Source organism: Macrobrachium nipponense, chromosome 31 (assembly GCF_015104395.2).
Source record: "Macrobrachium nipponense isolate FS-2020 chromosome 31, ASM1510439v2, whole genome shotgun sequence".
Classification (NCBI taxonomy): Eukaryota; Metazoa; Arthropoda; class Malacostraca; order Decapoda; family Palaemonidae; genus Macrobrachium; species Macrobrachium nipponense.
In genome coordinates this window covers 48,499,836-48,512,800 of record NC_061093.1, presented here as the reverse complement: position 1 = coordinate 48,512,800, position 12,965 = coordinate 48,499,836, and the positions used below count along the sequence as shown (strand labels likewise).

At 33.2% G+C, this 12,965-nt stretch overlaps 1 long non-coding RNA gene across 1 annotated transcript in view; it reads left to right on the top strand.

Annotated features, from left to right (window-relative positions):
* The window catches only part of LOC135206537 (uncharacterized), a 390,471-nt gene extending 377,997 nt beyond the window's left edge, over window positions 1-12,474 (top strand). Inside the window, exons 3-4 of the long non-coding RNA XR_010312775.1 lie at window positions 7,991-8,019; window positions 12,160-12,474. This is a non-coding gene — a long non-coding RNA (uncharacterized LOC135206537). The remainder of the gene's footprint in view (window positions 1-7,990; window positions 8,020-12,159) is intronic.
* Window positions 12,475-12,965: the final 491 nt, after the last annotated feature.

Below are 12,965 nucleotides of genomic sequence, written 5' to 3'. Positions count from 1 at the left end.
TAATAAGCCAGTCATAGGGCTGGAAACTCTCAGTCTTTCTCGAGAGAGAGTTCACTTGGGTAGGATCTATGTTCCACCTCTCCTGAGGGATACGTCTTTCAAAAGTATCCCTCAGGAGAGGAGGAACATAGATCCTGCCTATGTGAACTCTCGAGATAGACTAGGAGTTTCCAGCCCTGTGATTGGCTTATAAACAGCCAAGCCAATCAGGAGCGTCGTAAGGAACATGCCTAGACATCAAATCTACTATAGTACATATTTTAGGCGACGGAGACCATAATCGCATTGATGGCAGTTTACTGAAGTCAGTGAAGTAATGTCTAGTGCTTACAGTAGAAAAAAGGACTCGGAATTTAACATTTTCAGGCTAACTATTATGTTATGTGAACGCTGCCATTCGTTGAAATATCCCAAGGAACTTATTTTCATTCTTCGTCGTATACTTTTCAGTAAATAGTAATTACACTAATTTATGTATAATAAATGATGTGTCCTACTTAATTAAGAAAACTAATTTTGTGATTTGATGTGCGGGGTTCTTCGGGCAAAATGTCTTTCAGCCCCTTGTATTGAAGGAGATTCTAAACGGTAATATATATTTTGTTTCATACTAATTACCTTCTATGCCGCAGCACTTTCCAGGTTATTTTCTCTTCTGTTCTCTGAGATTTCCACCCTTCATCACATATTCTTACTTTATTAGCTATTTTTACTCAAGCGTAAACAAGGCCGTTCTTAAAACTGTTGTACTGTAGTACCTTTTTGAAATGTGGGTTTCAGAAAATGCGTGTCTCTTTTCACTCATGCCTTATAAATGGTTACGTTTCTCAGATATTAGAAAAGCCTCGTGGAAAGGTTATAAGGTACTTCTGCCGTTCAAAGATAGTAAGAGTTGTTGGACGGGAAATATTTTTTCTTTCATTCGTCTCCTCAACTGTTTGTGCGCTCACACAAACACTTTACCTTCATTTAATTTACATCGAAAGTTCGTCCAATCTTTTCTATATTATTTTGTAACCTAAATTTTGGTAAATGAGCAATCATAATGGCCTGCGGATTATCGGTTTGAGTTTGCCATTCATTCTAGGTCAATGTTATTTCTCTGGTTACAGAAACTGTTAAATGTAAAAAACAGATTCTTTGTTAAACTCGAGATAAATTTCATTATATTTTCTTTCCACTTTTACTGTCGGAAAAGTTGTGTTTTAAAGAAAAATAAATAATTCGCAGCGTATCAACATTGGAGGTGACAAAAGCCTCCGGATTCCCAATTGACTGTAACATGTTTTTAGCTCGTGAATAAAAGACGCGTTTCAGAATCCAGTTCAGTGGATGATATTACTCCTGAATAATTTGGAGCCACGATCATATATGTAAACTCCAGCAACGGCTGAGGGAGCGAGTTGGCAAGCGTGCTTAGGCATTCGAAAATGTCGTTTCGAAAACCTTCGATCAAATCTCGACTTCTTAACAGCAACTCAGTTATCATGGATCTTCCGTAATTGGCCATAACTCTTTCATAAACTGTCGTCAAGATTTTGAATGATGGCGCCTAATGTGGTGAGTGGAGTATGTGATCATATAAAAACTAATATAAATCATTCTTTGGTCATTGGTATTGATACAGATACTACAAAAAGATGTCATTATTGAGTTTTTGATATTGAATTTTCTGAATAAGAAATTTACTGTAAAAACCGCTTACGATGATGACAATAGCGAGGACTGTTTTTCATGCAGCCTGCGTGAAATACGACGCTAGATATTCTTGAATAAATTGTAGCGGAATGGAGTTTTGAACGTTTGATTTTGTCGGTGTTCATATTTTTCTTCTGACTTGAATGAGTCAAATCCTATTTCGCAATTATTGCAGACATTCAGAAATTTCAGACATAAGAAATATTACTGTTAAAAAGATAGTTGTATAACCTGAGAGAATTGGAATTCTGTAACGCAAGTAAATTGCAATTATGCAACTTGCGAAAGTTGTGATTCTATAACGTGAGAAAATTATAATTCCTGAATAGTATTCTACCAGAAGCATTACACAGGAATTATAAACGAAAGTGAAGTGCTTCCGTTTTATGTAGTGACAGCACTTCGAAAAATACAAGAGAATGACTTTACTATTATTAAATTTGTGACTGTTGCTTAAGTTCTGAGGTCTTGAATATAATTGAATTTAGCGAACCTTCGCCCCCTAGCTGCAACCCCTTTTATTCCTTTTACTGTACCTCTGTACACATTCTCTTTCTTTCATACGTTCCACCCTCTTCTGACAATTGTTTCATAGAGCAACTGCGAGGCTTTTCATCCTGTTACACCTTTCAAAACCTCTAATCTCAATTTCCGTTTCAGCGTTATATGATCTCATAGGTCCCAGTGCTTGGCATTTTCGCCTATATTCCAAGCTCAACCGAATACAGAGATGTCAGCCGAGTTCAGTTGAAATCTGCAGCATTACTTTTAATAAATGTCATTCTATTATGTACACACACACACACACATATATATATATATATATATATATATATATATATATATATATATATATATATATATATATATATAAATATATATAATGTGTGTGGTGATATGTAGTTTGATTTTTTCGGAAGTACAGTTTTTTAAATGCTGGAACTTTTTCATATAAATATACATATGTATATATATTATATGTATATATATATATATATATATATACAAATACGTGTGTGTGTGTGTGTGTGGGTGTGTATGTGTCAGATAGCTAGCATCAATCGTAAAATGAATTACTTCATTTGTAACAGTAATAACTAATCCATCATTCCATTTATCTTTGTTCAATAATAATAGCGAGATAATAAGGCTTTTAGTTTCAATGTTAAGTTAATAACTTAATAGAACATGTGCAATACTTATTACCAGTCTTTCATCTTTTATTTCATCTTTTATTGAACATGTTTGTTTCTTTTTCGTTCCATTTTGCAACACTTTTCAATATCAAGTAATAATATTCTGGAGTTGTTCTTTGTCTCAGGCAATTAGAAGCGTGGGAAACAATAAAAGGGCGATGAAGAGGATAATACACTGAGATATAAATGTGATGGCGTCGTGTAAATACATGAATAATGGAAGATCAAAGTAACAAAGGGAAATTAAAAGTAATTCAGGAGGAGAGCGTGGTAATAACCTTCAGTGCAATAAAGCCATGAATTGTGGAATGACCATGACATGAAAAATATTAAATGTTCAAGTGTGATAATTAACCCCGTTAATACAAACGAATCTCGTTTTTGTCCGATTTATAAATGAAGCTCAAGAATACTCAAGTTATTTGCGTTGCGATGCATGGATGCTGATTTGAGTTAAAATATAAAATATATCTTATGTAGAGTGTGAAATGTGAAGATGCTCATGTGATGTGACTCACAGGCACTTATTCTGGTGATTAAAAGTTTAGCTACAGTTCTGAGGTTGGGGAAACACTTTGTCTCCTTGTTTTAATTACTCCCAGTTTTAACCCCTGACCTTTTATGTGGAACTGCCTACCTGCTACAAAGCCATTGACTAATCATCTCCCACAAGAATTTGCTATGTAGATATCATGATTATCCTAAACAAGTCTTTGAATAACATCAAAGTTTTACAGATAATTTTGCTGTTTGAATACCTTTCCTTATTATGAAGAAAGAATTTTCATGCTTGTAAGTTATTTAACAAAGGTCATAGGTTACTGATCTGCTTTAAAAACGTCAACATTGATTATTTTAACATTCGAATATGAGGACAAAAACTGGGACTTTTATGTGGTATTCAACCGCGAGCAATTTCATGCTGCTTATGATGTCTTATATCAAAATCGATGCCTGTAAATGATATCTAGAATAAACGTGATAACAAATGTTTGTTATCGTGATAACGAATGTTTCAAGAAAAGGGAATTGGAAATAAGATATGTATATGTATATATATGTTATATATATATATATATATATATATATATATATATATATATATATATATATATATACATATGTGTGTTGTGTGTGTATGCACACTGTGTTTGTGTGCGTACTTTAAATTCCCACAATGATTTCTGAACTTTTCGGTTTAGTCATACATTTACAATACGCTTCGTTTCGTAAGCACTGAAACCAGGTTAAGGTAAATGAAGATGAAGTCACTGTAGCAATTATAATTATCCTGAATAGCCTAACTTGCAATAACAGCATCGCGCACCAAGTGAGAACATCAGCCTTACTAGCGTCCGTAATTTCGAATCCCATAGGAAAAGGAAAAGGTTTCTTCTTTTGTCTCTCATCTGGATTCAAGGTTTGTGGTGATAAGCGTATTCAGGAACTGTGAAGAAGTCGACATGTTAAGAGGTCGTTTTGATTGTTTGTGTGTGTTTCTATGTATGTATCTTTGAGCAATGGATTTATTCTCTTAGTATATCGTAAATAGTAGACGAGTGATACATTGATTAGAAATTGTTTCAGTTGGTGAATCCGTCAATAGTCTTGTTTAAAGTAAGGCAAGATTTGCAGAGTCTATCACGGAAGAAAGCCAGAGTTCTTGGTTGCAATACCATTTTTCAACCGGCACTATACACTAAACATTGATAATTTAGGATGGAACAGTTTGCTAGAAATATTGATAATATTTGTTAATAAATTTTCAGAAATATAATTACATTTTATGCACGTGATTAAATCGAAATGAATTATATATCTTTCGGTGTCATGACTATCTTGAGGTTTATATAAAAAATCAAGCTGTTAAATAATGGTGAAGTAGGCAAAGAACTCATGCCGTTAGAATTTTAAGAAATTTATACCTAATGATCAAAAGAATTTCAATATTGATTTGTCACAAAAAGAATTAACGATAAGAGGAAATGTGATATTTAGTAAGAAAACCCGAATGGGAACAAATGTTTCAACATGGAATGTCTCAACCTGGCTCGGAAATCAGTAAGGAATGTATGACAAAAGAATACCGAAAGATAAATTTTATCATTGTTTTGATTACTCATGATTTTTATTTTAAGGCAAACTAAGTTTAGTTTACAATATGAAATTGAGAGTAAGAATACAGTAAGAGGATTATCTAACTTTAATAAAGACGGATGTTATCTTGGAACTTAAGATTTGACTATATGGAGAGAAATGGACGCAAAATAGGCAAGCATATCGAGAGAGAGAGAGAGAGAGAGAGAGAGAGAGAGAGAGAGAGATCGGACAAAAACAGCAAGGAAATACCATAGAGACACTTCCGAAAACTGTTGGTCATATCACCACCTCTCATCAACATGCTTCCAGTCTGCCGTGAAATTAGACAATCAGGAGCATGATGGTGATGATTCCTAATAAAGTAATAGCGATTCTGAAATGGGTGTTGATAATTAAAGCCGATTTTCTTATGGCACGGACTCTTTCGCATTGCACATGGTTTTTTCGCCGGTTATACTTATTAGTATTGAAAAAGCTCTTGGATGTGAATGAATTTCCTGGCACCCGATTAATCATTAGGATGCCCAGTAGTTAGGCGTTTCTCGCTTCCAGTCTGAATGCCAAAGAGAAGGATAGAAGTCAGAGTTGTAAAGAACCTCTGATAGTTGGCTAAAAAGTGACGAGTTTGGTGACGGAATAGTTTTGGTCAAGTGCCTGAAAATAGTCAAGGTAGGCATAAAAAAAGTTAGGAGTAGAGTCACACGAGCCTAATACCTTTAAAAGACACCTTGAATTAAAAAGTGTTTTCCCTTAATTGTCATGAAAAGATCCAAACGTTGAAGGAATAAAGTGTTATGGACGTTTACGTATGTTGTGGGGTTAAAAAAAAAAAATTTAAGTTTAAAGTGAATGAAATTAATACAAAAGCTGAGAAGCCTCGGGGAAAAGCAGACGCTTTAATTATAATACAGAGCCCAAAGGGTATTCTATAACGTCCTCAAAAACTGTCGTATGTGTTGCAATTAAGAAACTCGTGGAAGAAAAGATTTGAGATTGAAAAAAAAATGTCTTCCTATCATAAAAAAAGGTTTTGTTCCTCCTAACTCCTAGTAAGGAATCTCTCTCTCTCTCTCTCTCTCTCTCTCTCTCTCTCTCTCTCTCTCTCTCTCTCTCTCTCTCTCTTACATCGTTGAAGCTGATAGATAAAAAGATTGAAGCATGACAATAGATATCTCTACCATCGAATGACAATATTTAGGTTAGGTATGATGTTATGTATTGTTGTTCCCTGACAGTGTTCTATAAATCATACATATCTTTCAGTCTGTTTGTACATCCATAAATATTATTGCTTTCTAGTCGCTATCACAGGCATTGAAATACATTCTTTTTGATAACGATATCTGTGCTGTGAAGCCAAGCCACTCACGCGTTTTATTATATTTATATATAATAACGTATGGTCTCGTTAAACTATCAATGTATGTGGGTCACCTTATCAAAAATGATTTTGTTGTTAGCTTTGTAGAATATGGATGTAAAGGGAGGATAGGAATGTTTTTATTCCAGCTCGTTTTATAAGTGGGTCATGTTTTGCCTCGGAGGTTGTTGCAAGGACGTAAGTGGGTCAGCCCAGAAATAACTTTTCCTTTTCATGGTAAGAGATCCGGAGAGCACGAGAGAATCAATGTAAATATTTTGGTTTTCCAGAAAAATGCTAATGGGGTAGAAAGTGACGAAGGAGGAGGAAAAAGAAAAGAAACCGAAAGTCACAGTCAAACATGCATTTGGTTTTATGGAAAGTGTAGAGGAAAGACTTCAGAGATAAAGTCGGCCCGATAATAGATATTTAGGTCAAGGTATCAGATTGTACATTAGTATGGTTTATTTAACAACAGTCGTAATTGTTCTACTTCTACCTCTTGTGGTCATTCATTGCTATCTTTGATGTTATAGATAAGCAGGCGCCTGAAGCACGGAATAAAGTTTTAAAAGAGAAATGAAACTTGGGTAGTGTTACAAAATCGAATTTTTTTCCGCCATGTCCAGTTTAAATATTAATGATTTATTAAAGAAGGGACAATTTCATGGTAAATACTACCAATTCTCAAGGAAAGTAAAGTTGATAATTAATAATGCAAAGGTCACAGAGATTATTACTGATCATAAAGAAAACTAATTTTAGTATATAAATGTAATGAGCTTTAAAGATAAAGGTACATTTAAATTTAAAATTTCACGTGTGAGAAATTTGCACTTCATTAGTTACATGGCTAACGAGTAAGTCCTTATTTTGATTCTTTTGAGGATCTTTATAGAAAACCAGACCAAGAGTCATACATACATACATATATATATATATATATATATATATAATATATATATATATATATATATATATAGATATATATATATATGTATATATATATTGGGACGAATAAGGTAAAATGGTATACAAGTATTTAAACTTACACGAAGGACTACAGTCAAATAAATAAAAATTATATATATATATATAATATACACATATATATATATTATATATATATATATATATATATATATATATATATATATATATATATATATATATATATATATATTATATATATATATAGAGAGAGAGAGAGAGAGAGAGAGAGAGAGAGAGAGAGAGAGAATTTCATGACTATTATTTAGGCAGTATGGGTGTCTCCTCAAGGTGACCTGATCCGCTCATTTTCATAATTCCGAATCATTGTCTTCCATTATTATAATGATCTCATTATCAGTCTACAATTTAAAGTCATGTATACTGAGGTGAAAGATTAGATTTTTCCTTATGATAATCCTCAATCTGTATTCATGGCGCAGTTTGTTCGAGAGATTTTTCTCCTTTGCGTTATTAAACATTCTCTTTAAGGAAAGCAATTCCTCTATAGTGAGGAATATTTCAGCTGCAGCTGCCATAGAATATTTGTAATTGTTTAAAATTTACCATTTATATTTAGGGGTTGAGTAAGGGCTTCTATTACATTGTTTTCTTACGCGTTAATGTTTCATGTTTCTTTTTTCAGGTAACCATGCTTGCGCATCCGTCTTCAAGGTATTTATGTTGTTAGATATACAAATACTATGTATGTAATGTTTGCATAAAACATTCACAATATTAGGAAATTTTTATGTTTACGCAGTATATCTTGGTCAGATAGGGATCTCGTAAATGTTAGTTGTCAATAATATTAGCTGATAGCAATAAACGGAACTTGAAATGTTTGTTTGTTTTTTGTCTAGATATAGTCTTCGGTTGGTGACCTCACAAGTTTAGGTTCGTGTACCGCCATTGATTATAATTGGCTTTTTTTTATCAAAATTAACAACTTTTGATAATGCAATAGGTTTTAGCTAGCATGCGTTGCCCTATTTCCATATTCTATGCCGTTTTGAAGTTTTCCTTATTATCTTTCATAGCCCTGTTTTCTGTAATCCCTGTCTTGTGCATATTGTAAAGTTACCTCACGCCTTGTAAATTTCTTAAGTTGACGACGCTCTTTGATTGTGGTAATTGACAATTAAATTGTACTGTAAGTCATGCATTTTAGCGTTATCGTTTTTCTGTGGGGTTAGAAGTTATGCAATATTATTGCATTTTAGGTTGGCGATATCCGTAAAGTAAGTAGACTTTCGTGAGCAAATCTGTTACATACTATGTTTTGTGTGTTACAATTCAACTTGCGTTATGTCGCCGGTCTTTACCATCATCCTTTTTAATTTGTTTTAACTTTTCCTTTTAGTCGCTCGTGGCACATTTTTATGTTAATTATTTGTATTGAATTGTGTGTGTGTGAGTGGTTTATGATATTTTCGAGTGATTAATTGGACTTGTATTAGAAACAAGTAATGTTGAACTACTGTTGAAAGCAAACAACCTATTACCTTGAATGTAGACGTTCGTAATATTATGCATTATATATATATATATGTGTGTACAAAGTATTTATATTATATATATATATATATATATATATATATATATATATATATATATATATATATATATATATATAATATATATATGCTTAAAATATCACAGTAGATGCACGTGACTTCATAAATAAGCGAATCCCACAGGAAAATGATGGTCAGAAATCCAAGGGCTTTCGTCTTTACTCAGACATTGTCAAGGAGCATTAGCTCCTTGATAATGTCTGAGTAAAGACAAAAGCGCTTGTATTTCTGACTATAATTTTCCTGTGGGAATCGTATATATATTATATATATATATATATATATATATATATATATATATATATATATATATTATCCTCCAACATAATATTTTAGTGCACGGATACACTGTTTATAACTTTGCTCTCTCTCTCGTCTCCTCTCTCTCTCTCTCTCTCTCGTCTCTGCTCTCTCTCTCTCTCTCTCTCTCTATCTATATATATATATATAACTATATATATATATATATATATATATATATATATATCTATCTATCTATATATATATATATATATATACATATTATATTTATATATATATATATATATATATATAATATGTATATATATATATATATATATATATATACTATATATATATTATATATATATGGATAATTATCAACATCGAACCGTGATTCATTTATATATCATTCGAGCTTCAATTGTCCTTTAATATCTAAATTTGCTCTACCTCAGAATTGAATAATTATCACATCGAACCGTGATTCATTTATATATCACGGTTCGATGTGATAATTATTCATAACAAAGGCTAGGTGGGTCAAACGTTCGAATTGGCTAACATGGTAGACGAGGTTTCATATAGATTCTAATTACGAAAAATACCGAGTTCGAGGGTGATTTTTAAGGTCAGAATCGATGTAAACGTATAGCGTCTCTGTTGGCTGAATTGATAGCGTCACTGTCTGTCCTGATTTCGTTCCCGTCCACTTGGACGCTGGTTCGTTCGCATGTGGGGACGAAATTATTATCAACTAAAAAATGCCCCTTCGGTACATATATGAAAATATATCAATTCCGAGGTAGAGCGAATTTAGATATCAAAGGACATTTGTAGCTCGAATTATATATATATATATATATACACACACACACATACACACAAATATTGGAAGTAATGCACACATGCACATGTTCCAAGAAATGAATTTCTGACTCACATCGGGATCGAACCCCGTTTAATGTATCAGATTTTTATTTCTGAGAAACAGTGCTCATGTGTTCATACTTCTAATATGTATATTATAAATTGTATATATATATATATATACACACATACATATGCGTGTGATATATATGTATACATATAGATATATTATTTATTTATATTTAAACAAACAGTACATGTTATGGACATGAATTGCTGGATCTTGTACATGGAATCATTTGTCAGATTTTGCAGGGAGACTTCCCGGATCGCCCCAAGTATCTTTCTCGTTCCTTCCCGTGGCTATTAATATTCCTCTTAATACCCTATCATTCATCTTCTTCTCTCCAGCCCGATCTATGCATCGGACCAAAGCGGCCTCCATCTTTATTAGTATTCCCTAAAACCTTCACTCACTATCGAGAAAGATGCGTCCGAAAACCTCGGGTTCACCGATGTTTGGAAACAATAGATTCCGTTTGTTTTGGGAATAGGAGTTGGACCTACAAAGCTTTCTTCTCGGTAGTCGTATTTATTTTTCTGTGTTAGTGAGTCGTTTTCATCATATTACTTTCGTAATGACTTCGTTATCGCCGTTAAACTTATTCTTAATCCGTTCTGCTTTGTACTTGTATTTGCAACTCGGTTCGTTAAGCTATTCCTATTTCTTGTTTTTGATTGGATTAGCATTTCATTTTTAGGTGCCTGTTCACACTCTCAAGCCGCAGCTTCAGTAACATTCATTTTATTTTTTTATTCGTTTTCGATTCATTTACTTTTCTTTAGTCTTATGAAAGGTCAACACCAGAGCACCTTTTTCCTTCTTTTGTTCCTCCATTTTTGAGTTTCATTTGTAGTCATTCGTTGTATGATTTGATTTTTTTAGGTGAATGTCAGTTGGCTCGTCTATATCAAGGTATTTTGAAATTTGTGAATAACAGTCATTATTTACTTGACGTTCTCCATTACCCTACGTAATATTTCTATGGCACGGATTTATTTTATATGTTTTTTATTCAGTGTGCTTTGTTTATTCTGCGCTTCTCTCTAAATTTCTTTAGAATTAAGTATCTTATACAGAGGAGTTTTTCAACAGTGCATACAAGAAATGACAACAGAATAGAATAAGATGTAAGGTACTATGAAAAGTATTTCACTACCTGATTATTCAGTCTGTTGCACCTGTGTTCAACTCCTCTCGTCTTCATTCTGTATTTTTCCTTGGCCCTTTTTTCAAAACGTCTCGTTATCAATGCGCTTCCCTTGCCAGTGACATGGTAGAGATCCTTTGTATCTCTGTGAATAATCTTCCCTCTTTGTTGGATTTAATCCAGTTCATTTCCTTTTTTCCCCTGTTCCTTGAATTCGGTACAGATTGCTCTTTGAAAGATGTGTTCTTTCTCTCCGATATTAATTAAGTGTTAATTAATTTTTTTTGATTTTTTTGGCAGTGCTTTACATTAATGTGTGTACACACATTATATATATATATATATATATATATATATATATATATATATATATATATTGTAAGGGAATTCTTCCCTAACAATTGGGAAATTGGTGCGTAGTTAGAATTATACATGTTTTAGTTTTTCCCATCGCTCGTAGATGGCGCCCCTTGAACGCTTGTGGGTGCGACTGAAACCAGATACGTAAACCTTAACTATTTTTATTTAATACCTTTCTTACATTGATTATTATTTCGTAAACTGTTGTTTTGAATAATTATCGCTTTTATCTCATATGTTTAATTTCGAATACGACGCTATTACTAATATTCTATTTTCCTTGTTTCTACTACTCTATTCTCCTTGCCGTCGCTACTTTACTCTCGCTACTTTACCTTCCTTGCCGACTCGTGAGGCTTTCTTCGCCGCCTCTTGGCTCTTGATGACATTTCAATTAGACAATTAGTTTCTTCTGCTTCTGCTTCATCAAGCAACAGTGAACTCCCGGGATATTACCAGTTACATCTGTGAAATAGTACTTGGTAATTGTTTTAGATTAAGTGATTTCATTTGAAGTGCATCTCATTTTTAAATTGCTAATTCATGTGTTTCTTTAGCCACACAGAGGTAGTGCCCCATTCCCCCTACCGTCGTTGGTGTCTTAATTGATGCAAGCCTGCATCCCATCTGTTGCAAGTTGGACACTTGGATGACATTCAAGTCAGCTGCTTCGAATCACCATAAGCGCCGTATGGACTCGTGTGAATGTTTACAGCAGTTGAAGACCGTCCCTAGTGTAACACTGAAACTAGTCTCGTCGCCACAAACATACACCAGTTTACAGCAGGAGCCGAACTACGTTTCCACGTCAGTTATCCGGAAAACTTCTGTGAGATCAACTACTCCCGAGATATGTATACAAATTAAGTAATGTGTACTGATACAGTAAATCAGAATCTTAAAGTTTATTTTGTAATTATATTGTTATTTTACTTCTACGTTTTATTTATGCCTTTTAATTGTTATACTCATCTGTGCTGAAAGTGAAGGTAATTGGTGGTTATTATATCAGGGAAGCCACTACACACTTGGGAACCACCGGTTTCCTTTACACACACACACGCACACACACACACACACACACACACACACACACACACACACACACACACACATATATATATATATATATATATATATATATATATATATATGTGTGTGTATGTAGAATCTACTGGTCATTTTTACCAGATACATTTATAATTGTAATAGCCACAATGCCCTCTTAACTTCTCTAACTCTGTGCTCTTTTTTTTTTTTTTTTTTTTTTTTTTTTTTTTTTTTTTTTTTTTTTTTTTTTTTTTTTTGGGGGGGGGGGGGGGGGGGTTTTTTTTTTTTTTTTTTTTTTTTTTTTGGGGGGGGG